The 27,233-nt window shown below is 36.0% G+C and overlaps 1 protein-coding gene across 12 annotated transcripts in view; it reads right to left on the reverse strand.

The window, feature by feature from the left end:
- The window catches only part of FHIT (fragile histidine triad diadenosine triphosphatase), a 593,823-nt gene that overhangs the window by 470,367 nt on the left and 96,223 nt on the right, over positions 1-27,233 (reverse strand). For 10 of the 12 annotated variants that reach the window (XM_068409161.1, XM_068409159.1, XM_068409167.1 and 7 more), the window contains one exon: positions 10,204-10,250. The exons of 1 other annotated variant lie outside the window; for it this stretch is intronic. The gene's annotated coding sequence lies outside the window, so the exon portion shown is untranslated. Of the gene's footprint in view, positions 1-10,203; positions 10,251-25,929; positions 25,995-27,233 lie in introns of those variants that run through there. One more of the 12 variants, XM_068409162.1, reaches the window with a different exon arrangement.

Raw genomic sequence — 27,233 nt, forward strand, 5'->3', positions numbered from 1 at the left:
ATATCATTATCAATCTCCCTGATCCTCCCAAGTTTGTACATAAATTCACCTCTCGGGGATTGACTTCCATAAAGTCGTAAGTCCCACCCCATTAAATGCTACCCGCTGCACCAGAGGCTTTACTTGAAAGTAGCACTCTTGAGAGACATGTTTGTTGTATTCAGTGGTGAAGACAGACATTCAGCAACAGTCAAGTGGGGATGCAAGGAGTTCAAATCACAGATACTGGAAGCTCTGGCTAGGTTTTCACATATATTCAAAGTCATATATAATTTTATACATAGTGCAGCGCTACTTCCCACTTTATACCAGAACACCTCTTTATACTTAAATAGAAATACCAATGAAATAGCTACAGAAAACCATAAAGTTCTTAATTTTATATACTTAGCACACAGTAAATATGAGACAAGTATTTGTATGTGCAACGGTTAGGCCTTACAAATCTTTGCATGCATACAAACATGAAGCTAAATCCTTTCAATTTAAAACAGATGCAAATTCAAGTCTCTTTTTCTCTGCACTGTTACCCAGTATCAAAATCCAACATTTTTCATATCAGCTAAACAGAACCCCAGTCCAGAGCTGGAAAGGAGGATAATGGACATAACTTTCAGAAACATTGTTGTCACTGGGACAGATTCATAGCTGTACTAAACTGTAGTAATGCTATAAGAGTATTATCGCTCATCACTCTTCATAGTGAAACATGTTTCACTATTTCAGAAAACACTAGAAGTTCGTGTCTTTCTGTGCTTTTCCTTCTCCGTCTTTTCTCATGTACACTCCAGAAGATAACGAAAAATAGTTCTCATTGACCATAGTTATCCAGACAGAGGAAATAGATAAGAATATTTAAATACTTGCACTAATCAAAACTTTTTCCCCCCATCTTACTCTTATTCACTTGTTAATGCTACTATTCTCGCATTTTGTTGTCAGGGTAATACGCCCATATACATAAATACATATATATATTTATGTCTGTATTTACACCAGTGGAAGACAAAATGAAATATTTATTTCCTTTCAACCCAGCCAAAAGCTGACAAATTCTATAACAGTAAACAATGTCCTACTCTTTATCATAACAAAATATAACAGCAAAACAAAGTAACCTCTACATGGACACTATCTTCTGGGTTCAGTAATTAAATCGGATACTACCATGAGTATCTTCAAACCCAGAAAAGTTTCCAGAATTACCACTCTCGCATTAGACAGCTTAGTTCTCGCTCGTGGCTCAGCCACAACCAGCATCACATTTGTTGGCATGAGCAGCTAATTTTCAGTAGCCTTTCCTACATCTATTCCTTTAATTGCCTAATTACCTCTAATTTTTGATCAGACAACTGTATTGCCATAGCAAATAATAAGGGTAATCACATGCATAAGCAAACCAGACAAGGATACTGATGTATATCCTTGTCCAGTCCCCTTGCGCATATGATTTTCACAGCTACGGCCATTCAGGCCTTCAATACAAAGTGAGATCATTAAGATGTCCTCCCATCGCCTGTGGGGTTTTGGGGTAGGGGGTTTTTTTAAGCATTTTCAAAATACATCTGTTCAATTCTACCAAACTCTCCAAGTCTCATCAAAATGCCAATTTCTTTTTTCGCCAGCTATGTTCTGCCAGCGTTCCTGCATGTTTACTTACATTAAATACAACCCCTTTTGATCCTTATATGCCAAGACAACACTATTTACTCACGGTAACTAAATCCTTGATCACTATTTCAAGAAGGAAAAAACCTATACCCAGTAGCAATGTATGGTTTATTCATGGTAGTAAATCTCCACAAGCCAAATTAGGATATAATTAACAACTTCTGGCTAAAACAGCAGGTAAGTAGATAGCTTGATTATTAAGAATGTCTGTCAGGAAATGTTCTTGTCTCCAGCACCCATCTCTGTTGTGAGTTTTATCATATCATCTTCTTAAAACAATTTATATTATCCTGCAAACAACGGTGGGTAGGCGCATTGTGGGGGGTTTTTATGTGTTTGTTAACAGCAAATGATAAAACACCACTTCTGATGCCATCTTATTCTCATCCTTCTGAAAAAAATCTCCTTAGTCAACAAAGAGCAGACAGGCCTGTCCTCCCACAAAGACCATTAATATTTATTTATCCTGATACAACTGAAAAAGTATGTGATAATTATAGACACAGGCTGATTTGGAGCTCATTATCTCCACACTTTTTTGTTTCTGTTACTGCATTTTTCCATGACTGTATGTAACTTGACAAAGCATTATTCCTTTATTATAACTCCATGTAAAGTATTTTATGTCTTCGCACATGAAGCATGCAACACAAAAACAATCTTCACTTATTGTGTAATAATAATATAGAAATGCACTGTCTGGTATACTTCGTTGCCGAAATGGATTTAAAAAGGCAGTGAAATGTACACTGCTGCAGATGTAGATCAACAGTTACTTTCTGTAGCATGAATGGATGAAAACAACTTTATAATCCCTAATACATAATAATCCCAGTTTTGTATACCGCAAAGGCAAACGTTTCATCTTTACTATAGGAAACAAGAGAAGTCAGCTTTAGCATATTTGTTCTAGCAGCTCTTGCGGTGACACGAAATTCTGCCAAATAATAAATATGGAATGTTTTTTGAAATTTACAGTCTTTGGGGACTGTCATTTAGGAGCTAGATTATACTACTATTTATTATTCAAGGGGCATAATCAGTGAACACCTTAATTGTGTTTAACATCTAAAATAAGCAAGAATGCCAACAGAAAACAATCATTGGTTTAAATAGGACCTATTTTAACTATAACTGTAACCAAGACAGTTACAGTATTAATAATTCAATGTTGGTTGAAAACCACTCTCTTATGACTGATTTATACAGACTGAAGTAGGCATATGTTATGCTACAGGTGGATGTGAGGTCATAAGAAACCACTTTACAGTCTTCCCAGAAGTACAGTGTCAAAAAGGTCACCTGTGGTAAAGGATCTTTTGGATTAGTCTTTCAAATCAATGCATGAATTAAAGGCAATTTACATATAAATGGGCTAATACTCTGGCTTTGAAATTAGATGAATTTTTAAGAGATTTAAGCAACAGCAGAAAAGGTCAGTTAGGCATTAAGTATACATAATGCAATTTTTTAAAACTGCTTGTCTTGGAACTACATGTTTCTGGTTTATTAATATTTTGTATTCATAGCCTGTTCTACTCAGAAAGGTACTGCCAGCTATTTGTGAGCAAAGGCAGAAAAATGATCCATGCTGGGGATATCAGATTTGAAGTAAGTATGGTCTAAGACTTCGAAAGTGAAATTTTCTTAATATTAACATAGTTTGAAAGCATTTTTGTTTTCATAAGGCAAAACTAAGAAGCTTTAGTCAAAGTCAGTGAAGATCATTATATACTGGAAAACAAACAACAAAATTTTAGGGAAACTTTTCATATGACTTTTTTTCCTCACCTCATACAAATCAAGGGTCCAGTATGGCTTGATTTCTCCCTCTCTAGACCCTTATGACAAGAATGTCTTATTCATCCCTAGACAGCAGATCCTGCACTGCATTTTATTGTGCCTAACAGCCCCAATGCATGCCACAGACAAAGGCAAGATCTAAGAATTAACCTTCAGTTTTGTGTGTGTACGTAAATAATCTTTTGGCGTCAGGATTTTTCTTCCTCATCTTCAGAAAGAATCCTTAAATATAGTGTATTATTTAACATGGACATTTTTTCCTTAGACAGTTGTTTATATTATCATCTCTTTCCATAAAGAAGTCATTACTAATGCCTACATGCTGCTGCTTTTGCACCACAGTACACCTTGGTGATGATCCTTCACTTCGCAGAATTCAGAAAAAACAGTAATATGGGATCCAGTGTTGCATTAAAAAAAAAAAAGTAAAACACATGACTACCTCCCTTTTGGATATATGTGTGTAATTAAATAGTGTGTTCAACTTGCCGTTTATGGATTGCACAGAACTCAAATATTGATATAGTCAAACGATGGACACTGAAATAAAGTACCTTCTTCAAGGTCAAGGTTAGACAGGCAGTGCTTGCTCAAACCATCTAAGTAAAATCCAGTACCATATAAATACAAAGTAATAATGTGGTTCAACGCTGAAGTTTTACTAACATTACTTCTGCATTCTCAGTATCCATGCCATTAACTTGATGTTTTCTCAACACTGAGATAGATCATATTCAGTGAATTTACGTTTTTCAAAACTGGGCTTGGGATAAAGAGAGGGAAGGATTATTTCCAAGATTAAATAATAAACAACAAAAAAAAAAAAACTCAAAAAAGAAGTAGTGACAGTAAGATAGCAAGCAATGCTGATGCGCAGGATTGGCTATTGATCAGACATGAGAAATAACCAAAGTACTTCTCTATAATCAAAAAGAAGAAATAATATTTTAAAACAGAAGGACTGATTGCTAAAAAGCACTGAAAAATTATAACTTGTGTTGCACCACAAGAATAATCCTTCTAATAATATCCTACAGTATTTAATAAAGACAAAACCAGCATGTGTCACAGACATAAACAATACTGTTCTATGAAAAGCTTCAAAACCATTTATAATAAAGTTCATAATCCTTCCATACAGTTAATTTATGAAATTACAGAGTTCTAAAGAAAACAAGATTATCTAATCAACCTTTGGGATAGTTTCCTCAGAAAGCCTGTTTTCTATCATACTGTGCAGTGCAAAACTGAATTTTATGTGGTAATTATTAAATTGGTCCCTTCCCTCACAGGAAGGCAAAAGAAATCAACAGATGCTTGCAATGAGCCCTGGAGCAAGGCACAATCAAACCCAAGAAAATGTTATAGTTTAGTTGATTTCAGAAGGTAAACAATGAAGTTGTATAGATACAAGCAGAATTCTGAGGCATACAAGAGTAATGAAGTAAGGCATAGAAGATACACTACAACTAACAAACTGCGGGTAAGTGGTAGCAGTACTATTAAGACCATTACGTAGTTAAGTGTTCAAGTAACCAGTGAGTGTCAGGTGACTTACGACCTACATAAAGATATACTTTATCGGAATCAGACCAGTTTTAGCTCATACTACAGAACACAAACTTCTCAAGACTCCCAGCAGCTTAGCTTTGGAAAAAAATAAGGAAAAAGTAAATATTTTTATTAAAAGATATCCAAGAGACTCAAAAGAGAAAAGTACTTCCCAGTAATTTGATAAACAATTCTGATGTTACAGAAAGTATTAGCCATAAGGGAACAAGGGACACCATACGTCTAGTTCCTATGAATGTATTATTATAGGAGAGACTCATCATCACAAGAGGTAGCTGCACCCTCAAATACAAAAGGCAATTTAAGATAGTTAAAAAGATGTTTAGCAACAGTTCTAATAAAGAATTTGAAGATTTTTTTTTTTGTTGTTCTCTTCCTATGGTAAAGTCATTCACACAGAACCAAAAATAGCTTAAACCAATTACTGCAAAGTTGAGAGAAAATTCACACAGATTTACCTTGACAAATTACTATTCTGTGCCAATACTTTTAAAGCAGGTAGACGAACTTGTACAGCAATTGAGTTGATAAAAAAGCTAGATTGCTTTTGGTACATAACTGACTTTTTCTAGTGCAGATTATGCCCATAAATGGGGTCATTTCATAAAGGGGTCAATCAGTTGCCAATTATATAGAAATATCTTTTGGGTAAAAGCTACCTTGAAAAAATACTGAAAATTTAATCCTGTAGTACCGTGGGTTCAAATGCAACAAATATTTTTTTAATACAATTTTGAATGGTTTCATGTATGAACATGTTGTAAGTCAGAGGAGCATCATTTATTGCATATACACGAGACAGAGCACATGTGGAACAATGTTCACATTTCCAATTGCTGTTTTAAGAGAAGTATGCAAAAATAAAGATATAAATATATCACTCAATCATGCAGGTACTGGAAGATCTGGGATGACAATAATAATTAAAAACAACTTAGAGGAATGAGGCCTAGCCTTTGGAAAAAGAAATTAACAGCAGATCTTGCCCGCTTACACAAGAATTTTGTAAAAGAACAAAAGGTATGGTTTATAAGGTTATAGGATTTTCTGTCAAATATAACAACAAAGGGCATGAACTTAAGCTAAGGAAAGGTCATCTTCAAAGAGAATGTTGGAAGAAATGCTTTACACAGAGAATAGTTACGATGGAAAATAAACCACTATGACAACCTTTGCAACAAGTGATATAAACTTTAAAAGGTGACAAGCATTTGAAAGACAGTTATTGTGCAAATAGAGAAAGAGGGAGAGAGAGATGTCTGGCCTTTTCAAAAATAGGCTTTGCATTCATCTGTCTTTAAATCACCAGCATTACATCCCTATCTACTGCCTCATAAGTCCACTAAAAGACAAAATTGACACCAAACTAAACTGAAGGATCTAACAAAAAGATCCTGATAGTTGAAATGGAGATTCCATCTCCAAATGTTATTGCCTGAACTTGCTCATTTCAGTGAAGGAATAAATCTTGTCCCGTCTCTTTCAGAGCCTTCATTTCTCTTTTAATGATTCTTCCACTTCATCACGTTTTGATTCAATAATTTAAACCAAACGTATAATCTTAAGTGGCTACCCATTACAAACACACTGAAGTTGCATATTTAAAAAACTTAAAATTTGTATCTTTTCTCATCTGGACGTCACCCTGAATCCCACATGTTTATAAGTCAGAAAAAAATATTATTTTTACCAATTCTACGAAATATCAAGAACAGTTGAATCCTATTTCAAGTTCTGACCAACCGCAGAATAGGCAAGGAAAACTGTCATAATGCAGGAAAGCCTCTGAGGAAGTCCAAGCTATGTTTGGAATTTCATCCTCAGGAAGGTTCAAAAGGAGCTTGACATCATCTTTGTTACATATTCAAGCGCACACATATACAGTTTCAAAAGTAAAAAATAACTCTCACCGTAAGAAGTCTCACTGAAACAAATATAATCAAGTTAATATGGCTCCAGATGCTCAGTTCTTCAGTGAAGGGATCAATAAAATACTTTAAATTACAGCGTTCCACTAAAAATTAACTTCACTGTATCCTACATATGCAATACAGAAAACTAACTCTACAAACCACAGCCACCTGCTTGCTTAAGAGGGAAACTACTTCTGGAATTAACATTTGTTATTGTCTGTGCTAACAGATTCTACTATGAGATTGGTCTTGGGTTACCATCATCCAATAATGTTGCTAATAAGAACAAATTTTACCATAATTAGTGTATTTGAGAAAGCATAAAGAAACTGAGTGGTTCTTCAAAGTCTGTAATGATTTGTGGTGATTTTCACCATAAAGATGACAATATCTTCATTTACCAGATGTCAGATCATGCAATGGATCATTAACAAGAGAGTGTTATCTGAATACTTCCCAAATAAAGACCAGCTGGGTTATTCTCAGCAAGCAGACATAGTCACAAGCATCTCTTATCTGATTCACTTAACTGATGTTAAGTCAAATACATCATGTATTAAAATCTCTAATGTTCATTTATAACTTCTTTGTCTCAAAAGCAGTACATTATGTACACTATCCTGCAAAGATCCAAAATGATACAATCACTATCTTCAGACTTAAAAAAAAAAAATACCACCAACAAAAATACCACATTGGAGCAAAGAAAACACCCACCCACATCATTCTCAGCATTCATCTATCTCTTTTTTTACCTCCTTTGGGGAGCAAGCTCAGTCTGCCTCTTTCTCACTGTATTGTAAATCTGGGATCAAGAAGACATCTATTTGTTCCTCTCTGTCACTAAAATGAAAATGTCTCCTGCTATTTCATCAGCTTTCAGTATCCCTCCACTGGACAAGATCTCATTTCTCTAGAGTAAAGCATAGCTTATTGGCGGAGGGGGGGACCAAAGAAAAAGAGATTTATGGAAAAGGAAGAGGGTACAACTTTAAATTTTGTTTCCCTTTTGCAATTGACCTGTTTAAAAATGAAAAAAATTCTCAATCACAATTAAGGAAGGAGAAATTCCTCAAATAAAGCACAAAATGAAAAAGCAACTTCTCCCTATCACCAAAAAGCAATAGTTACTTCCAAGAAGAGTTGATAATGATAGACTATCCACAGCTTTATACAAGGGAAAAGGGATAAATATCAACACGTGTGATAGATGCTGGTTATCAGAGTGAATAATTTAGAACTCCTTTATTAGGTATGTGTCTGCCAGCACATCGAGTTGTTCATTCCACAGCTAAACTACTGCACAAGAAGCAATTTCAAAACTATTTTTTACATAATGCTTAACAATTAATCAAAATGTATCCATTGCTTTTCAAATGAATCATCTTTCCCTTCACATTACACATTTAAGAACATATTTATTCTCTAACTGACTGATGATAATTCTTTGTATTCACAAAAAACAAAATGGAAAAGGAAGAAGTTCAATATCCCTCTCTCCTGCATCATGTTCATTTCATGGTACTCAGTAAATCAAAGGGCAAGCAAGTATCTCTGGATATTATCTAGTTCATATTTTCACACTATGGCAGGATAAACACAAGTCATTTCTGTATTAGCCATTTTACTCACTCAAGATGATCAAAGAACCTAAGAGCTGCAAGGTAGTCTGACAGAAGTTTTGTCCTAACATATTCCTAAGGGGAAGATTATTGAGTTTCTGATCCATTTGCATGCTTAACTAGCCTTACTGTATTTCTAACCTAACCTGAAACTCTTTACACTCGACTCAATTCTGTTATAGCTGTTCTCTTTAGGCCTACAGGGTGGGGGCGGGGGAAAGTATTTCCCCTCTTTGCAATGGTCATTGATGTTTTTGAGGACATAAAGTTGTGGGGTTTTTTAGTTGGTGTTTCTTTGGTGGTGGTGTTTTGTTTTTTGTTTTTGCTAAACTACCTAAATTCTTAGGGATTTGGAGTCTGAGTACTCAAGAAATGACAAATCAAGTGAGACTCCTCTTTAACTAGATCAGTTCTATATTAGCCAGGGAATTTATTTACAGAGTAGGAACATAGCATACTTCCCCCTACCCCCATTAGCTGAGACCATAGAGGATTAACTAATGATATACCCAAGGCTTTGATACTTCAATACATTGTACCACCAGCCACATACTCCATCTCATTCTTTCTTGGATCATTTCTGTTGTACTCCACTGCAGTTTACCAAAACAAATCCACAATCCTATCAAAACGAGGCACCATAACAAGACCAATGAAACCCAAATGTAAGAACCTTCTTTACTTCCCAAGTCAAAAGTGTCATGGTGGTTCCTTATAAAAAGTGAAGATAGTTTTATATTAAGATTTTTCTTTTAGCTTTAAAACCACTGAGGTTTTTCCTCCCTGCAAAACTAACAGTTCAGTATTGAAAGGTCTTGATTTCACTACATAATTTCTTCAGGGAATTGCTATTAAGTTACCAGCTCACCAGCATGACCACTTGGGGTCCATTATTGCCACATGCATTAGAATGGAAAAGACTGAAGGCTTCAATGTATGGAGATAGTATGGCTCGACTAAACTTTTAATTTTAGAATTCATACAGGCACATCAGCTGCTCCCCATTAAATAACATTAGTTCGGTGAAGAATTAGAAGATGCAGGTGGCTTCAGGCAGGGAAGCAGAAGAGAGCAGGAGATAGTTTGTATTTGAGCGTACCTCACAACAGATTTCAGCAGAAAGTCGATCTCTCTTCAGAAGTTAGGGTGTACAGCTGGGTACTCTGTTTACCAATAGCAAGCCTCTTGGCTTGTAATCGGATTAAAACATTTTTTTGCAAGAGAGACAGAGGAATAAGCTCTATCACAGAACGCGAAACAACCCTCACCCCAGCTCTGTGTACTAGGGGTTGGACTCTTCACCCTAATCTCTTATTCAAACAAAGAGCCTTATATACAGTCCGCGTCCTGAGTACCTAAAGCTGTTTTGCATTACTGGATCTATTGTAATCCTTCTGTTTCTTTCTAACAGTTCTTCTGTAATTCTTCTGTTTCTTGTTCTGATGCACAAGATTGAGAAAGGGATACTTGTTTCATATGCCCCCTGTCACAATACATTAGCGATTTGGATTTTGATATTCATTTCTTTGTTCATTGCTGTCAAGACCATGTGAAGAAATCACTGATGGATCTCATGTCTCAGTGAACAGAGCAGTATGTTCATATGAGAAATACACACTTACATTAGGTGGTTGCAGAAGGCCTCTTCTATGTATTACTCAATCTTTACCTGAAAAAAAAAGAAAATACAACTTATAGGTCTTTAATAGTGAGGGTCACAAAATTATTCAATGTAGAAATTCATCCAAGACTGCTCGTTGTGTGGAAAGAGGTGTATTCTCCATGAGAATCTTACTGGACTCCTCAGAACAGAACAGTTCGGTTTTGCGGGCACTCAATTTCTATTTGACTTTTTTTTTTTTGCATATAGTTACAAAAGTGTACATTGCTTTACAGTACATACTTCTGCCACAAAATCATCAAAACAAAAAATTTCGATAATCGCCAACATTTAGAGCATCGATTATCAGCTACCTGTTACAGTACCAGCTGCCAAAATGTCTATTTAAGTAAACAGTATCATAATTGGAAAGCATTACCATCAATACCACGTATTTTAGGATAACAATTAAACACAAATATTGCCATAAAGCAAAACCTTGACAAACCTAATGTTTCTTTGGTGAGAACCTTCAACATTCTGTCTTTTCATTCAGATTTTCTTTCAAGGCTCAGTCCAAAGATTATGAATTCTGAGTTTTAATTAGATCTGCTCTTTAGAACAAGTCACAACTCTATCCTTACAGATAGCACAGCTAGAGCTAATCAATCTTCTGAAAGGGTTACATGAAATGACATTAACTTCCCACTACTATACAGTAAACCAATGCATTGTCTGAAGACAACAGAAAAGCAAAGGTATTTCTCATTTTTGCACACTGTTAGGATCACCTTCTTAGGGCCTATTTTAACTACATAAATATTTTAGCTCCAAGGATAAGAAAAAAAATCTGTACCATATAGCTCAGTGCAAAGGATGATCAGAGTGATTTTGTGGTGTGCAAGGAAGGGACAATATGACCCTATGCATTTCACTCTCAATTACACTAGTGTATTAGAGGAGAATGGAGATTAAACATTCCTGTCATGAACAAGATGTATGCAGCTGTCTCTTATTATTTGGTGAAGGTCATGAGTAAGGCCAAACCTATGACTGCATTCTAGCCAAGTAATTCAGCAGTCCCTTTTCCAAATGTGATTTGATAATGAGTTATTAGGAAATATGAGCCTGCAGTAAGAAATATGCCAATGCTTAGGAGACAAGTATATGCAACAATCCACACTGTTATTGTAAGTTAGTGACATGAAGATTTCTCTAAGCATAAGTACAAAGCCACCATGAATAGAATCAACCTAATGTGGGATTTTGTCAGTCTATATAGTGTTTAACACTGGAAAGTGCTCTAAGTAGTAGTTCATTGATTCTATTAAATCCCTCCATCCAGGTGCACATTTTGTGGCACAGTTGTTTCCTTATCAGTATCTTGTCTGTTGTTTTGTTGCCATCAATATGATTTACTGTAATCCAATAAAACACTTTTGGTTTCATAAAAGTAACATAAGCATCTATAAAGAGGAAATAATTTGTTCCAGAAATGTAATTCCAGTGTTTGGGAACAACTGTTGTTGAATCAGAAGAAAGAAAAAATTCATACTTCGTTTTGTATTCTTCCAAAACACTTTTCTCAAATGTAAACAAAAAGTTAACAACAATGTGCACATCATTGGGCATTATGAAAGGTTAACAGTACGGGAAAGAATGGTTTGAAGAAAGTAGAAATTCTGGTTGTCAGGGACACAGTATTTTAAAACATAAGGACTCCTTAAAAGGACACTTGATTGCTAATGAGCACTCTAGGATGTTTGTTTGAGTACTAGTACATGGATTAGAACTGGCAGATGGCAGAGTTGACACACAGAGTTTGGGTTTGGAGCCCTAACCAAAAATGCCTTCAAAAGACCACTTGGGACTGCCCTAATTTCAGCTACTGGGAACACTGCCAGAGCAACATACTCAGCTGACAAGATTCAGCAGTTTCTGAGCACCACGTCTAAACCAGTATCTACCCTAAAAAGAGTCTTCCTAAGATTGAGAAGGTAATAAAAGTAGCTCCAAGGAAAAATAAGAATAAACTAATTAATGGATAATTGACTTTTAATAACTAACAATTCTGGGAAACCTAGTCTGGATAGAAGCACCAATAACCAATCATTCCAGTAGCAATCCTCAAAGGAGGATCAAAAAACTGTGACAAACTCCTTAAGACTGAGAGGTTTCTTCAGGAAACATTACCTTTGACAGCATTAACAGAACAATTGTTTGCTTGTTTTTGACTCCTACTTTTACTTTTCAGTAATTTAAACAGTTTACTGTATTAGTGGCTAACGATCAAGCAAGAATGGATGCTCCTGTCCTAAATATTCTACGAACACAGAATAGTCCATGTCCTGCCCTGAAGAGTCTCCATGGCCCAACAGTAGCAACCAGCAGTGAGTCACACATGGCTTTTAGTATTCACCACTGCCAAGAACAAGGGAAGGAAGATAAATGTGGATTCTTGTTTTCTCAGCTAGAAGGGGACATCTAGTAAATCCATTCAAACAGAAGGGGATCATTTTACAGGGTGCCAGATCTCTGCAGAGATGACTGCGCACATTCTTTACTATTTCAAGTGACAGCAAAGCCCACCTTTGTTACAAAACCTACAGTCTTCAGCTGACAGAACATGGAAGGATAAAATGCACTGCCACAAGCATTCAGACCAACTTCACTTAAGCTATGAAACATCCATGGCTGGTTTTACTGGTGTTCCAGGAATGAATAGTTTGTCTTTTTTTCCTTCTTTTCCATTCATGGCTAGCTGATTTAATATTGCTCTTTCAAAAGCCATTATAATTATAGAATTCAAGCTGTTAAAAGAAATCTTAAAAAAAATCATCCTCATCACATAAAAGGAAACACCAAAATATTTTGTCTTTCTTATTAATCCCGTTAAATACCTTCTATTCTTCATCCTGCAAAAAAGCACCCCCATGTTTTTTCAGCTAAGCAATCTGACAGCATAAAGACAACTTTAGAGACCAACTTAGATATATATACATATATATCTATACAGTGTGAAAAAACATCAGTTTTCGAGCCAACACTTTGAAGACACTGACAGAGACAAACATTAACAAAAAGCCTAGCCATCCACTAATTAAGCAGCTTTATACTTAAACACATTTCAGGTATTTTTTAGAACTATACTAATATTTCAGTTATTTGACCTTCCTTGACATGACACACATTTGTACCTCAGTGTATGTCTCAGAATCATTATTTAAGACTAAAACAGACAGACGTGTGAAAGATACTTAAAAATAACTGTCAAAAGTTACAGGCAGGATTTCAACTCATTATATTAAAATTCTATTGGTTCTCAGTTTCATGAATTTTTATTCATGAATAAAATGGGCTTCAAGGCCCACCATTTTGATTCTTTGGAATAAAGAATACAGGATTTAAAACCCAAAGGTACAGGCTCAAGTTCACATGGCAGAACTCAGGACGACCTTTTAAACAAGGAACAGCAAGAAACTTGATTATTTTAGTGGGTTTTTCATTATAACCTAAATCAATAAATCAGTAATTATCATTAATTACCATGTTTCTTTTATGATGAAGAGGGCTCAAAGAAAAAGTACAGAAAAATCAAAGCAGAAAGTATAAGTTTTATATACCTATAAGGAAGATTTTAGATGGATTTGGCATTTGAAACGTTGAAGAAAAGGAGATATTTATTTATCATGGTTTATGTGTTTTTTTCCTAAATTTGTCATCTCAGCACGTTACTAAGACTTGTGGAATAAAGACTGCATCTTCTCTAGGAAGGGGTTTATATATATTTATAAGCTGTTGCATAAGCACGTCCACATAACGAGACTAATCATATTCTATCATGTAAAAAAACATAGTAACAAGAAGGATTTGTTTGTTCAAAGTATTGTAGATTTTTAAAATTAACATCTATATTTTCATCCTTGGACACATTCATAGCATTAAGATTTATACTCTTGTCAATGATTTATAGTAAGGTATATTCTATATCTGGGATATCTGAATTTCAATGTGGATGGACTTTCATTATACTGACATTGGTGCATCCTATTTAAGTCCCAGCAAGAACGAATCGAGCTCCACAATATCGAGAAACATGTACAGAAGTATGAGACAGGAGCCTACAGGCTAAAAGCTATCCTGAAACCCTATCACGTTACTTGCCACAGATGACCTTTTTTTTACTGATTTATGCAGTATTTCATAATGAATTCAAGTCTTTTGAACTTGTCACTAGTTTAATACTGCATCTTGCATCAGAAATATCAACCAAAATACTGCCAAGTACCACAACATAACCTTCTTCCCATCCCAGGCAGACATTCCTAACTGTGAGGAGGGAGCAAACATAACTTACCAAACCTATCTAGGACATTTATTCCGTCCATTACCTATATGCACAGCCACCATGTCAGCTAGAAGGTTTAAATTTAGCCACGAAGATCTCTCAGTGTTTCATTCCTGAGAAAAAGGCTAACAACTATAGCTTGCTCTGAGAAAACAGAAATCCAAAGGCTAGGTACAGAGGCAGTTTTACTCTATGCTTTACTCGTTCTGTTAGTCACAGGGTTTGCTTTTTTATGAAGATATGTAAAACTAGTTTCTTCTAACAAAGCACTAGCAAGCAGACAACACTTGAAATTGCTTTTACTCTGTAAAGTCAAATGGGAGTATTTAACATTTTTCTGTAATTGCTAAACCAAAGGCTAATCATAGACACCTGTGACAGGTCATGGGTCTGTATTAGTTAAGCTAGTCAGACAGGATTTACCCTTAATTTCTGTTCAGGTGATGTCCACAAGTCATTAAAGGCAAGAATTAGCTGCAGAGTATCCAAGCAATACAGTGCAATCCAGGGATGAGAGCTGTTTAACAGCTCTAAAATAAAATCCTTTCCAGTTTCTTGTAAATTCACTTTGCCTATATGTTATACCTACAAAAACCTAAGCAGCAGGTAAGGGTTTGGGGATTTAAGGAGACTGTCCAGCATGATGACCAACACCTTATTTCTGTGCTTCCATACTCCCACCTCTTTGTTCATACTGATTGTTTCCAGCCTTCCACTCAGAGGCCTTAAGCTCTCTGGATCAGAGAGCTTCTTCCCTGTAGGTCTGCAAGGCAGCTCTCAAAGTGGGTCCTGGTTTGCAGCTGGATTACTCAGTGCTACAGTAATTCAATTTATGAGAATATGGCTTGCCAAACATATGATATCTAACACGAGAAAAACGAAAATACACTGAGAAATTCAAATACTTGTAGAGTTCTACCATTGTGTGGGAGTGAGATGAGCTTAGACCAAGTTGAAAACACAGAATAGTCGTTTGAAAACTGGAATTCTTCATTTTTTAAAATCCTTATGCACAAACCTTAAAGTGGCAGCTGCTAATACAAGTCATTTAAGAGCAGCTTATGCTAGAGCAGGCTTTAGGATGGATACTTTATTTAACAGCTACTGCCACAGGTTGGTGACATTAAAAAAACAACTATAAAACACAATCAAGTGAGAAAAACAAAGAAATAAAGCAGGAAGTAATTTTTGTAATATCAAAAGTTTCTAGTGAGCTGCTTGAGATTTTTTTTAAACAGTATCTCACGCAGTTGAATTCCAGTCTACTAGTAAACGGGACTCACTGGGGTAACAAAGTGTGCTGAGTCTACAGAAGGAGAAAAATGCCAAGAGGATATATAAGCACACTGAATCTAATTTACATTCTGCTGAATTTAGTGTCTGCCAAGTCTAGTATACTGCTTGAAATGTTGTGTTTATCAGACATCTGGGTAAAATTTAGGGAAGCTGGGAGATATAGAAATTTCAAAAACATTTGGAAGAACCTCGTAATAGTTTATTGTCATGCTTCAAGATAGGTCTTTTTATAACACAATGATTATATGGTCACTATGAAACCATCCTAAAATTTTGATTCTTGAAGATAATACAAAAACTTTTGGAACTGAGTGTTTAGGGAATATCAAAAGGATGGGAATATCAAAACAGCAACTAGCAGAGCTTACAGTAACCTGTATGCAAAGGAGAAGTTCAGAACAGAGTACACAGATTAATATCTGTCTGTGCCTTAAAAATCTGTAACGTTAGTTAAGCATTTATGAGCTAAACAACAGGTCCATGCTTTGAGTTTGGATTAACAATAAAGCAAACCCCATGCAATGTTACCAGAAAAGCAGCCAATGTAAAATTCACATTTTATCTTTTTGCCAGATGATAAAAACAATTCCCCACATGGAAATTAGATTCTTCAAAGCTACCATACTGAATCATTTAATTTGTTTAAGCACTTCTAATGCAGCTACACACTGCAATGAGCATTTGAATTTTAGGTCAAGCAAATGAAGGGCAAGGTATTTCTTCACACACGTACTTTGAAAGACTACTTAATGGCAGGATGCCACATAGCTTATAGACAGACAGTAACCCAGTGCAATTTCATCTAGCCATCAAAAGGATGGATGTATTTTTTACCAAGATTGTTTTTACTTAAATATTTAAATTTCATCCCTTTTACATCCCTCCTATATGTAACTGTCTCATAGCTAATGCATGGAACTAGCCTTGTGTAGGATAACTACAATTTCTACTTGGACTCACTGCCATTTAAATTTTCACCACCTTACCATCATTCTAACTTCTAGAAGTCTGTTTAAACAAATTTGTTTTGTTGTCTAGTCAGAGCAGGCCTTCCAACTGTAAAGGCTAAAGTTTGAACACAGAGTGTTTAGAGAGAAGTTAAGCAGTCTTAAAGTCTCCTTGTATTCTGTCTCAGTAGACACCTAGGTCAGATTACAAGGAGACTCACCCTTACCAATTCCTTCTCTGTCTCCCTCAATTTCATACAAAGCCAGTAAAGGCAATCCAGACATTCTCAGGTTGGCAGCACCTAACTCTAAACTACTTATTGCATATTTACTAAGCATAAGCAGCTCAGGTATGGCTGAAATAATTCTATCTGTACCTTGTGTTCCATTTACAAAAGTAACGATTGAAGAACAGAAGTAAAGACTAGGGAAAAGGTTTCTAAATTATATCACAAAGCACTTATTAATAGTCTGAGTTCTTGTTACCCTTTGTTACCAACAATTAAAAGTAAAATAGCCCATTAATGCTACTAATCATAAATCATGCAGGCATTCATCTCTGACTTGGAGACATAATACTACAAAAAAGTAGTGCCACCTTCAGTACTTCATCTAATTAAGAGTGAAAGCAGAGATCAGTTTAGTGATAACTGAGTACTCCATCTCCTTCTGGAGAAAGAGAGATCACCTATTAGATTTAAGTGGCTAGACATATTTTGTCAGCAAAAGGAAATAAATTTAAAACTGTCGGACAGATGAAAGGGTGGTATGCAGGGGAGAGGAATTTGCAATATGAGGAGTTGAGTAGAATGTATTTTAAATCCATTTAACATCTTCTTTCACCAACCCCATGCCCACTCTCAATTGCTCTGTTTCATGTGGTTTTAATGTATATTGGTCATTCTCATGTTGCCATAAGCATGATCGTATTAATATTAAGAACACAGTCCTGGGTTAATTACCTACAGCCTGGCAGGTCTCGCATGGTAACGTACACTCGTGTTCAGTAATGCCATCCCGATCATCAGGCAGATGGGGGGCCACTGACAGTTTTCTGAAGGCATCAGAAGCCTACATGTGCTTATCACAGAGATTCAACTCTACAGTCCTGCAGAGCAGACTAGAAGGGCTGTAATCCATTAAAAGGATGAGAAAGAGCTAAACAGAGATTAAACATCTGCACACTATTCAAGTGCACTTTGTCCCAGGTAGAGTTATATATCTTGGAAAAGACTCAGTGGATAGGCTAGGCCAGCATTAAATATTTTAGTACTAAATCTTTTAGAAGTGGTCTGATGTTTGAATGACTGTTTCTTGTCCTACTGCACTATTTAAGAACTACATAGGGCAAGTTAGCAAGTCACCTGATTTCCCTGACAACCAAACACAGAGTATTTTACTGGCACTACCAATGCTAGATCGGAAAAGATTTTTAAGAATCTGCAATGCACTTGAAGAGCCCAAACCCTCTAACACAGGGTTTCAAGTCTACTACCAGTAAGTTTCAGTCAGAGAAAACTGAAGTTATATTTGGTAGCACTATAAGACAAGCTGTCACTTTGTCAAATGATTTCTTACTAAACTTGACTGCAAGCATAAAGCATTAATATAATTTATTAGAACAATTAGAATGCATCCTTGTTGTCTTTTAATTAGATCATTCCTTGTACTGGTAATTACATTAGACAAGAAAAGAATAATAGCTTCAGATTTCTAAAATCATCTGTAGAGTACGTGAGGAGAGAATGATCAATAATGCTAATCTACTGCAACACAAATTCCCAGAAAGAGATATTTTATCATGAGTGATTCTTTAAATAATCAGCGCTATTTCTCAAAGTCCATGTTACTCTCACACTTAAAAAAAAAAAAAAAAGGCACAAACTCAAGGGAATAGGCACTGAAATAATCAAAAACACTGAATAACAACTGTATTTTGAGGGCTTCTAGGTGAAGGGCACATTACCATCTTCTTCCACTGACCACAAACCCAGAAGTGAGAGCTGTCATTACATTATCTTTATACAGACAAAGGGAAGAAGAAGCTGCTGCAGAACATCCCTCCTTCCCCCCATACTTCCAACACCAGAATGTTCCAAAACACCTGATCACTTCTAATATCTAAAAAGAGTTAATAGCATATCGGTTAAATTATTTTCTCAGTGGGAATGCCATCAACTAACAGAAAACTGTTCACCCACACAGTCTTTTCTTTACCGTTCCTAAACTCCTCTGAACTTTGTTAGCACTCTGCATTGACTATGCCAAAGTTGCCCTGAACCTGAAGAATCATTAAATATTTTCCAGCTAGGAAAAAACCAGCAGGAAGGGAAGCAGAGGAGGACGCAGAAACAAAGAATGAAGACCAGTAAAAATATGAGAACAAACATGACTAAAAGGTCCAACAACAGAGCACAAAAAGATACCATCAGATTTCTCCACATTAATGGAAGTAACCCTACAGTTGAGGGGCATTTCTCAGAGCAAAAAGGCAGAGCAGTGCCAACTTTTATTAGATTCTTGGTCCTTCCTTTTCCTACCAATGCAAAACACATACGTAAATTGTAATGGCAGTGTTGGTTGGTTAATTTAACATCACAAACTGCAAAGTGGGTTAAGCGCACCATTGTCACAATTGTACTTGAGAAACAGGTGACACATGAAATATTATGTCTGCTACATTCCATCCTTCAAGCCATCCCATTCTCTGCAAGAGATTCAGCTTAGGGGAATACTCCAAATCTTTAATAGTTTTCCACTACAAAGATCCTACTTTTTTTCTGAAATTCTGCAAAATCCTTGGCGAGGTTTTTGTTTCTTACAGTCCCACTTTCACATTTCCCCCATTCCACTATTAGCTTTGGGTGAGAGGAAGGGAAAGGCCAAATAGTTTATAGCTCCTCTACCTCAAAGAAGTCTCTGGACATTACTGAAATCCAGAGCCTTTAAAAAGCCATCAGCCCAGTAAACACCATGAGAAATCACTCATGAGAGGAACCTAGGGTCTAACAAGGGCACAATAAGCTTCTAATAAAGTTCAGATCATGTAAAATAAGGAATGGGAAATAACATTGGACCAGGCGAAAGCAAACTAGCAGCCAAAACACTAATGGACCAAACTAGAGGAATATCAGAATTAAAACTGAATTTAGAAGAGGAAAAAGCTTACTGAACTTAGGTAAGTCATGTAAGTTTAAAAGTAAAAATAAAGCTAGGGAAGACACTGGAGAAAGAAGTGAACAGATGAAAGTTCATCTTTCACTAAGCATTTTAGTGAACTTCAAACTGGGGTTGATGTCACTACATCTCTGTACAGGATTCTAGAATTTATGGTAGCAGATAGCACGATACAACAAGAAGTTCTGCAACCCCTCTTGAAACTTTTACTAAACTGAAGATAAAGCCTGTAGACCACTTGAACACTAGACAGTATTTTGTTAGGTTTTTTTTAATCATACATTTTAGGAAGAGTTTTTTTTCAGAAGATTAAAGACTTCCAGTTTATTTCTTCTAAGCAGTGTATTGTACCTTGATTAATGGGAATTAAATCTACATGAATTGACAATAGACACCTTCCCCAGCAGAATCTGGGGTCAATATATTTAATTCCAATTCTTTGTTCTTAGATATCTATTCTAGGATCCTCTACAGAGTTTTGCACATCTCAGACCTGTCACCACAGAGTTGTACTTTCCCAGTGGAAAATCAAGTGGTCCAATATAGGACCTAATTACTAATCACAAAAGTAGAAAGGAAAGATCTAATCTATCCTTAAGTCTCAAAAGCTGAAAATATTTTTATTTTTGTGACAGAGTAACTAAAGAAAGCTCAGATCAGAAAGTGGTCCCTAAAACACTGTGTTATATTAAAAGTAAAATTATCATTTTATATTATCAAAAATAAATGCCCTCAGCAGCCCTCATTATCATTTCAGCAAAGAAGGTCTGGAGAAAAATAAGCAGCAGTTTTTTCAGTGCTCATTCTGGAACAACTGTAGCTGTTAAATTCAAGTAGAAAATTCAGCCTTTCACATTCTTTCCTTTCAAGGATACCTCAGACAAGCAAAGACCTGACTTATCTATTGACAGCTCAGCCAGCTTCCCTAAATGAACTGCAAATAGTTTTCTGAAAGCTTTGTAAAAGTCCAGGTATTTTTCAATACAGTAAAAAGACAACAATCTTGAATTTATTTTCCATCAAACATTTCCACATCAGTGAAACTATGCAGCAGTAGGCAAATAGGAGATGATACAGTACAGATATTGCACATATATTCAATGAAGAAGATACTGAGAATAAGTTTTTCTGAGATTCGTCCCAAGTCTAAAGTCCTTTTATCTTCTTGGGAGTTTAGAGTTTGTTTGGGGTGGTTTTATGTTTGAGGAGGCTAGAGGGAGAGCTGGAAAGGAGAAAGGGGAGTTATATGTCTTTCAGAATCCAACAACAACAAAATCACAGCTAATTGCATCCTATGCATTTAACAGAGACATAGAATTAAATATGTAAATAAGCTGCAAATAGTTACTTACCATTTAGAATATAGACCTAAATCTAATCCTAATAGACTCTTCCCAACCTACTAACAGGAAGGCACCCTACAGTGAGCCAACATGGTTAACTGATGATGAAGACCTCATGTTTTACGAATCCAATGGATTTGTAGCTGAAGCAAACAACATTATCATACCCAGGAATTTACATCTGCAAAAAAGGATTCACAATGGTTCACTCAACTGTAGGAAAGATCTAAGTCTTATACCAGTGAACTGGCAGTACAAGAACAAAACAACAAAGAACATGAATGAACTGAAGGTACAGAATTACACAAACAAGTGAGACCACAAAGACAAACATATACAAAGGAAGGAAAGAAATATACGAAGCCAAACAAAAAACTGACTTAATAGTCCCCACACAAAGACAGCATTGCTGCCAGAGCCAAACAGCACCAGGATTCTTTTGAGGCTACGTGTTGTTCTTCACCATCTAACCAAAAAGTACAGGAATCTCTGGTTCAAGTACAAGTTGCAGTAAAATGAAATTCACTTGACAAAGAAACTTATTTTTAAAAAATTGCCAGACAATTTTGGAGATTCTAGCCACATCACCTATTTCCCATTGTTTTTGTGCAAAGCTTCTGATTGAAAACTCACCCACAGGAGTATAGAGGTAATCTGGAGACAAAAGTATGAAATAAATTTGTTGCACAGATTTTCTTTAAGGATTGGCTTTAAGTAGGGTAAGTTTAGAAAGTCAGTATATTCTTGTAAGCCTGTTTGTTAACGAAGCACAGATACGGATGTGCTACCATTTGGTTTGCTCATACATTATATACAAATAGCTTTAAAACCCTTACAATAAAAGCTACAACCAATAATCTCACCGAAGCAGCTGTCATCAGCAGTCAGCAGGAAGTCTAAGAAAACAGGCAGTAGCATTGAATCTTTTAAAACTCTTTTCTACCACCTTCAATAATTATCTTAAATATAAACAATTGTCTCCCCAGAGACTGCTCCAAGGCATGCCTTTTTCTTTTTTCCCTTTTTTTTTTCCCCTTTTAATTCCTTTATTTAATGCCATAAAATAAAGATACAGGTTTTTCAAAAACAGGGGAAAAAAAAAAAAACACCAAAAACTTCATGCTTTTCTTTAAGAGCATCCCTGGAGAGGTTTGCTTCCTGAACTGCCCCATTCACAAAGGAAAGTTCAAATTATACTACAGATAACTCTGAGGTTTGAAATTGCTTAGAAATAAATCCCTAGTTAAAAAAATAGAAACTTTGTTTAGTTTATACTTCACATAAAATTCCTTTCCAGACCTCTTTCAGCGAGTATAATTTTATCATCTGGTCACTGATTGAAATTTGTGTTACCTGAGCTCAGTACTTTGCTCTGTCACAGACTTCAAGACTAGTTTTTCACACTTCGCTTGATCTTTCTGCGGCTCTAATGAGCGTCAGTGCATTGATGTCTATGGAGCTTTCAGATGTCAAGAGCAGGAAAGAAGGAAAAAATGTAAACCCAGGGATGTCTTCAATTCACTAGTACCTGGGGACATTCCAGCAGCTTGCAAACTCACAACTTTACTGCAGTCCAAATAAGCAACCACTATTTTTCAGAATGCTATAACATACAAAACACAAATTTACATTGATGCCTGCAACCCTATAGGTTTTTAAAAATAAGGCTTGAATGCACACTTGAGAACTTACAAGGCTTTGGACATGAAAAAGCCTAAAATAACCTCCCTCCAAAAATACCAATGTAAAAATAAACAATCTGTATTATTATTTGTAATATTAAATACAAGCAAAACCCCATTCAAATAATTTTTCAGCTACTGAAGTGGCAATGGTTATATTCTAATGCATCAAAAGCTGAATTTTAATATTTCACTACAGTAATCTAAAATAAGTTTTATAGAAGAAAAACAAAGTAATCCCTCAGTTGCATAGATTATCCAAAAAAGATTTGCTGGTGTTTGTTGTCTAAGTCACAGACAAAATGGACTCAGTTTAAATTTTTGCTTCTAACTTCTGCATGGATGTTTAAGCTGGTCATTGCTGAAAATCAATCTCGTATAAGTTGTAAGCTTCTTGTATTTGAAAAAGTACATTAAATGAACAAGTAACAACACTGAAAAATAATCTTATATTATGGACATTATATCATGCATTTTTAAAAAAAGAGTATCCAATGAAAGTACAAGGTGTTAAGGACTCACATGAAGGCTACTTACATATATATTTTTACTTACATATATATTTTTAATCATTATAGTAACAATAGTTGGAGTTTACATGCAGTAAAAAGGATCAGTGAGTAAAACGCAGTATTATCACCTACTAAGCAAGACAATATTTACACACAGAAAAAGTATTCTACTCAGCTGCTTGAACTACATTGGCACAACCTATTTGTGTCACTTATTTTGGAAAGAGATTCAGAAATATCCAGTGGCAAGACACTGTTGAATTGGCACTTTGAGCATCCGGAGCAGAAGTTAATACCTAGTTGTACTTTTGCCATATGAAAACATGTAGTCAAAGAGAAGAGCCGGTCCATTTACCTCGCTGTACAAGATAAGCTTGAGAACCAATTTTCCTTTTAATAAATATCTCACACAGAGACAAATTTGCCACACCAAAACTGAAAAAAACCCACACTAAAAAAGAAGATAATTTTCCAAATCTATCTTAAGGGTCAAGGCAATGGGTCTGATCTTGACATTTTTTATAGATACAAATGATGTACACGGGCAGCCACCGAAAGCAATCCTGGGAATCCTAGCTTTTGGGATCCTTCACAATATACTTTCCCCCCTCAACCCAGAAGTGCCATAGTTTCCCACTGGTTACCACATCCATCCTCTACATAGACCAGAGGTTCCTGGCTCCTTTCTCAGCGCATGGAAGGAGTTGTAGCTCCTCACACCCTTTCCCTCCACATCAGCTAAAGCCACCACTCTTCCTCACAACAGGCTGCAGCAGCAGCAGTCACCCTTCCAAGCTAAGCTGCCTTCATCTGGTTATTTCCGCACCACGTATGCCCCAGCAATCCCGCTCCAGTAGCGGGGAGTGGATACATCTCACTAGCTCTGCACACAGGCAGCACAGAACTGACCACACTTGTTCATTAGGTCCTTACTCTGGGTCTCACTTGTAACACACTTGTTCCTTTATAGTGTGTCCTGTCTCCCCAGCTGAGAAACAAGAAGTTTCCTACATTACAAACCAAAGATCAACACATAACAAACTACTAAAATAATTCAGAAGTCTATGTTGCCTGTGAACAAGGGAATGAAAACAAGAACACTGAAAGCTTGTTCCTAAGGCAGACATCCTGTAAAGGACTAAGTTCCTTCAGCAACAGCAGTGTATAAAAGGGGTCATTTAAAAAACAAAAAGAAATTAGGTTGCTGTCAAAGCCATAGTGAGACACATTAAACATGGCTCATATTAATTAAAATACAGAAGAAAAATTTGTAATTTACTCAAGACTCCTAGCTAGCTTTAGATGAAAATGACATCCTGTGGGTAGCAAATCAGCATGATCTGGTATTACGCATTTTTAAACTACTTAACAAAGCTTTTTATTGCTGTTATTTGTAGTTCGAAAAATAATTTACAAGAAAGAAGTGTTTTAAAGCATGATATTTAGCCAAAGAAAAGCTTAAAGCCTGTCAATAACTCTGAACTCCTTGCACATCCACCACATCTGTCATCCCAAAGATGAGTAAAAGCAGAGATCATATGATAAGCAAAGATGAGATGAGTGAAGATGCCCATCTTAGGGAGGGAGAGAGAGGAGGCAGGGGTAACTGGATTAAACTAGTTCAATTTTTTTCCATAGGTTAAAGTAACAGCTGTTCTTTAGTAACTGGATTCTACACAAGATACTCTAAACAGTTCAAATTTTCCGATTATTTTTTTTTTTTTTTTTTTTTTTTTTTAGTATGGAAGTTTTACTATTGTCATAAATAGCAGCAACACTGCTAAAGCACCACCTTACTCTTACGCTAAAGGTACTTTGCGCTAACACTGAACAGAGGGGAAATGTAGATCTTACAGTTCACGTAAGCAAACTAATGAACCCAGAGAACAGGTAGGTAAGAAGTAGTAGCTATTTTAAACCTGAACTGGCTCTCTGAAGCCACCAGGAGGTCAGGAAATCAACTCAGAATCTTTCCTGAAGCAGGTCTGAAGGGCCTTCCTTAGGGGGGAGCTCCAATCCATCCCAAACTGAAGAAAACTAAAACAGCTGAAGCTCTTCTGACACAAGTGCAGAAGTAGAAAGTCTAAAACTGGAACCTCATGATTTTGCTCTCTGTAAAAATCACACAGTAACCTAATTTTTTTACACGTTTGTATATTTTTTAACTGTTCTGCTCGTTCAACATGCCTGCTGTATCTTCTGTTGGAATAACACAGCAGGTAAAAGTGCTTGTAACAGAATGCTAGACACTTCTAATTCTTGCCAGTCTGATTCTCCATTAATCTTCACCTACACCCTATGCATCAGCAACTGTAAACACACTGAGATTTCACAGAAATCTGGTAATCACAACTTTGAAGTGTTTTAATGTCATGCAAACTTAAACTAATGTCTAATTAGCTTTTCTGAGAAGGAAAAATCTGTGAACCTGTGCAAGACTTACAGTGGTGTGGTTGGAAGGAAGAATGTTGATTTTGCCTCGGTTATTTTGTTGACCTCTACTAATTAATAGGCATTTTGCACCAAGATCTGCAAAAAATAAGGATCAGATACTAAAAAGAAACAATATATGACATCTTTAGGTGAGATGAATAGTTACCTTAGAACATTTCATGCATGAATTCATAGCAAGATCTTTGGAAGCCTCTATGTGCCAGTTCCCCTAGATGACTATGATACGTAGAACATTATACAGTATATATAATTAAATATACAAACATCTAAGCCATATATCTGAATCTCTACACTCTAAAGACCAGTGTTCTCAAATCACTTGAAATAAGTATATGCCTGGTAATTCTCTCAAGCTAACCCGTTTGCCTTGCATTCCTAAAAGCAGCACAAAATCTCCAACAAAGGAAAGCCAGCTTTCAGAATTTCTCATTCAAGTTGGTAAGAAGGAAATACACTATCATTAATTAAGATGAGGTTTTACCCATTTGGCATGGAAGCATCCACTCCCTTAAAACACTGACAGATGTTCAGTGAAATGTTACACCATCTATGCCTTTCACTGTAGTCTGCTGTCAAGATCTCCAGCAAACCTCATTAGCTCTTCTGGCAGTTCGGCTACTGTACTGAAAGCTTATCTGAACAGCACATAACATCTTGTTCTGCAGTATGGCCAGGTAATGGAAGGCCAACACTGCAGCCTTCATTATCTGTTTTCCTGCTTTTATTAGCATCTCTCTCAGTCCAAATGTTTCAATGATAATTATTACATCATGGTTTTAAATCCTACATAAATAGGGCTTGCACAGTTTCACAGATCTGTGACTGGTATGCTTAAGCCAGCCTGATAGTCACAGTCAAAGTGTCCTTGGAGATTACATAGTTGCTCTTCCTTTTTCTTGGAACACAACAGCAGAAGATCTTAGTACTCCTCCAGCTCTTGAAGATTATGTCAAAGACAGGATCTTGACCCCCAGAAATTTGGAGTAAATGCAAAATTATCCTAAGATATTTTCATAACTTCCCACTAATTCCAATAACTTTTCACATAATACACAATCTACATAAGGCATAAATGTATTATAGGAAAAAGACATACAGGCTTGGCAGAGCCAAGCTAAGTAAGAATGAAATAGCAGGTATTTCACACAAGCTAGAATAATATCAAAAATCTTTCCAAAAAGTCTTTTTCCACCTATTCAGAAACCAGTGTATAAGGAAGGAGAAAGCTTTTAGATCTCTTCTCAAAATTAATCAAATTAGACCAATGCTGATTATTTCTAAATACTTATTAGA

The sequence above is a fragment of the Nyctibius grandis genome, chromosome 10 (genome assembly GCF_013368605.1).
Source record: "Nyctibius grandis isolate bNycGra1 chromosome 10, bNycGra1.pri, whole genome shotgun sequence".
In the NCBI taxonomy this organism is placed as follows: domain Eukaryota; kingdom Metazoa; phylum Chordata; class Aves; order Nyctibiiformes; family Nyctibiidae; genus Nyctibius; species Nyctibius grandis.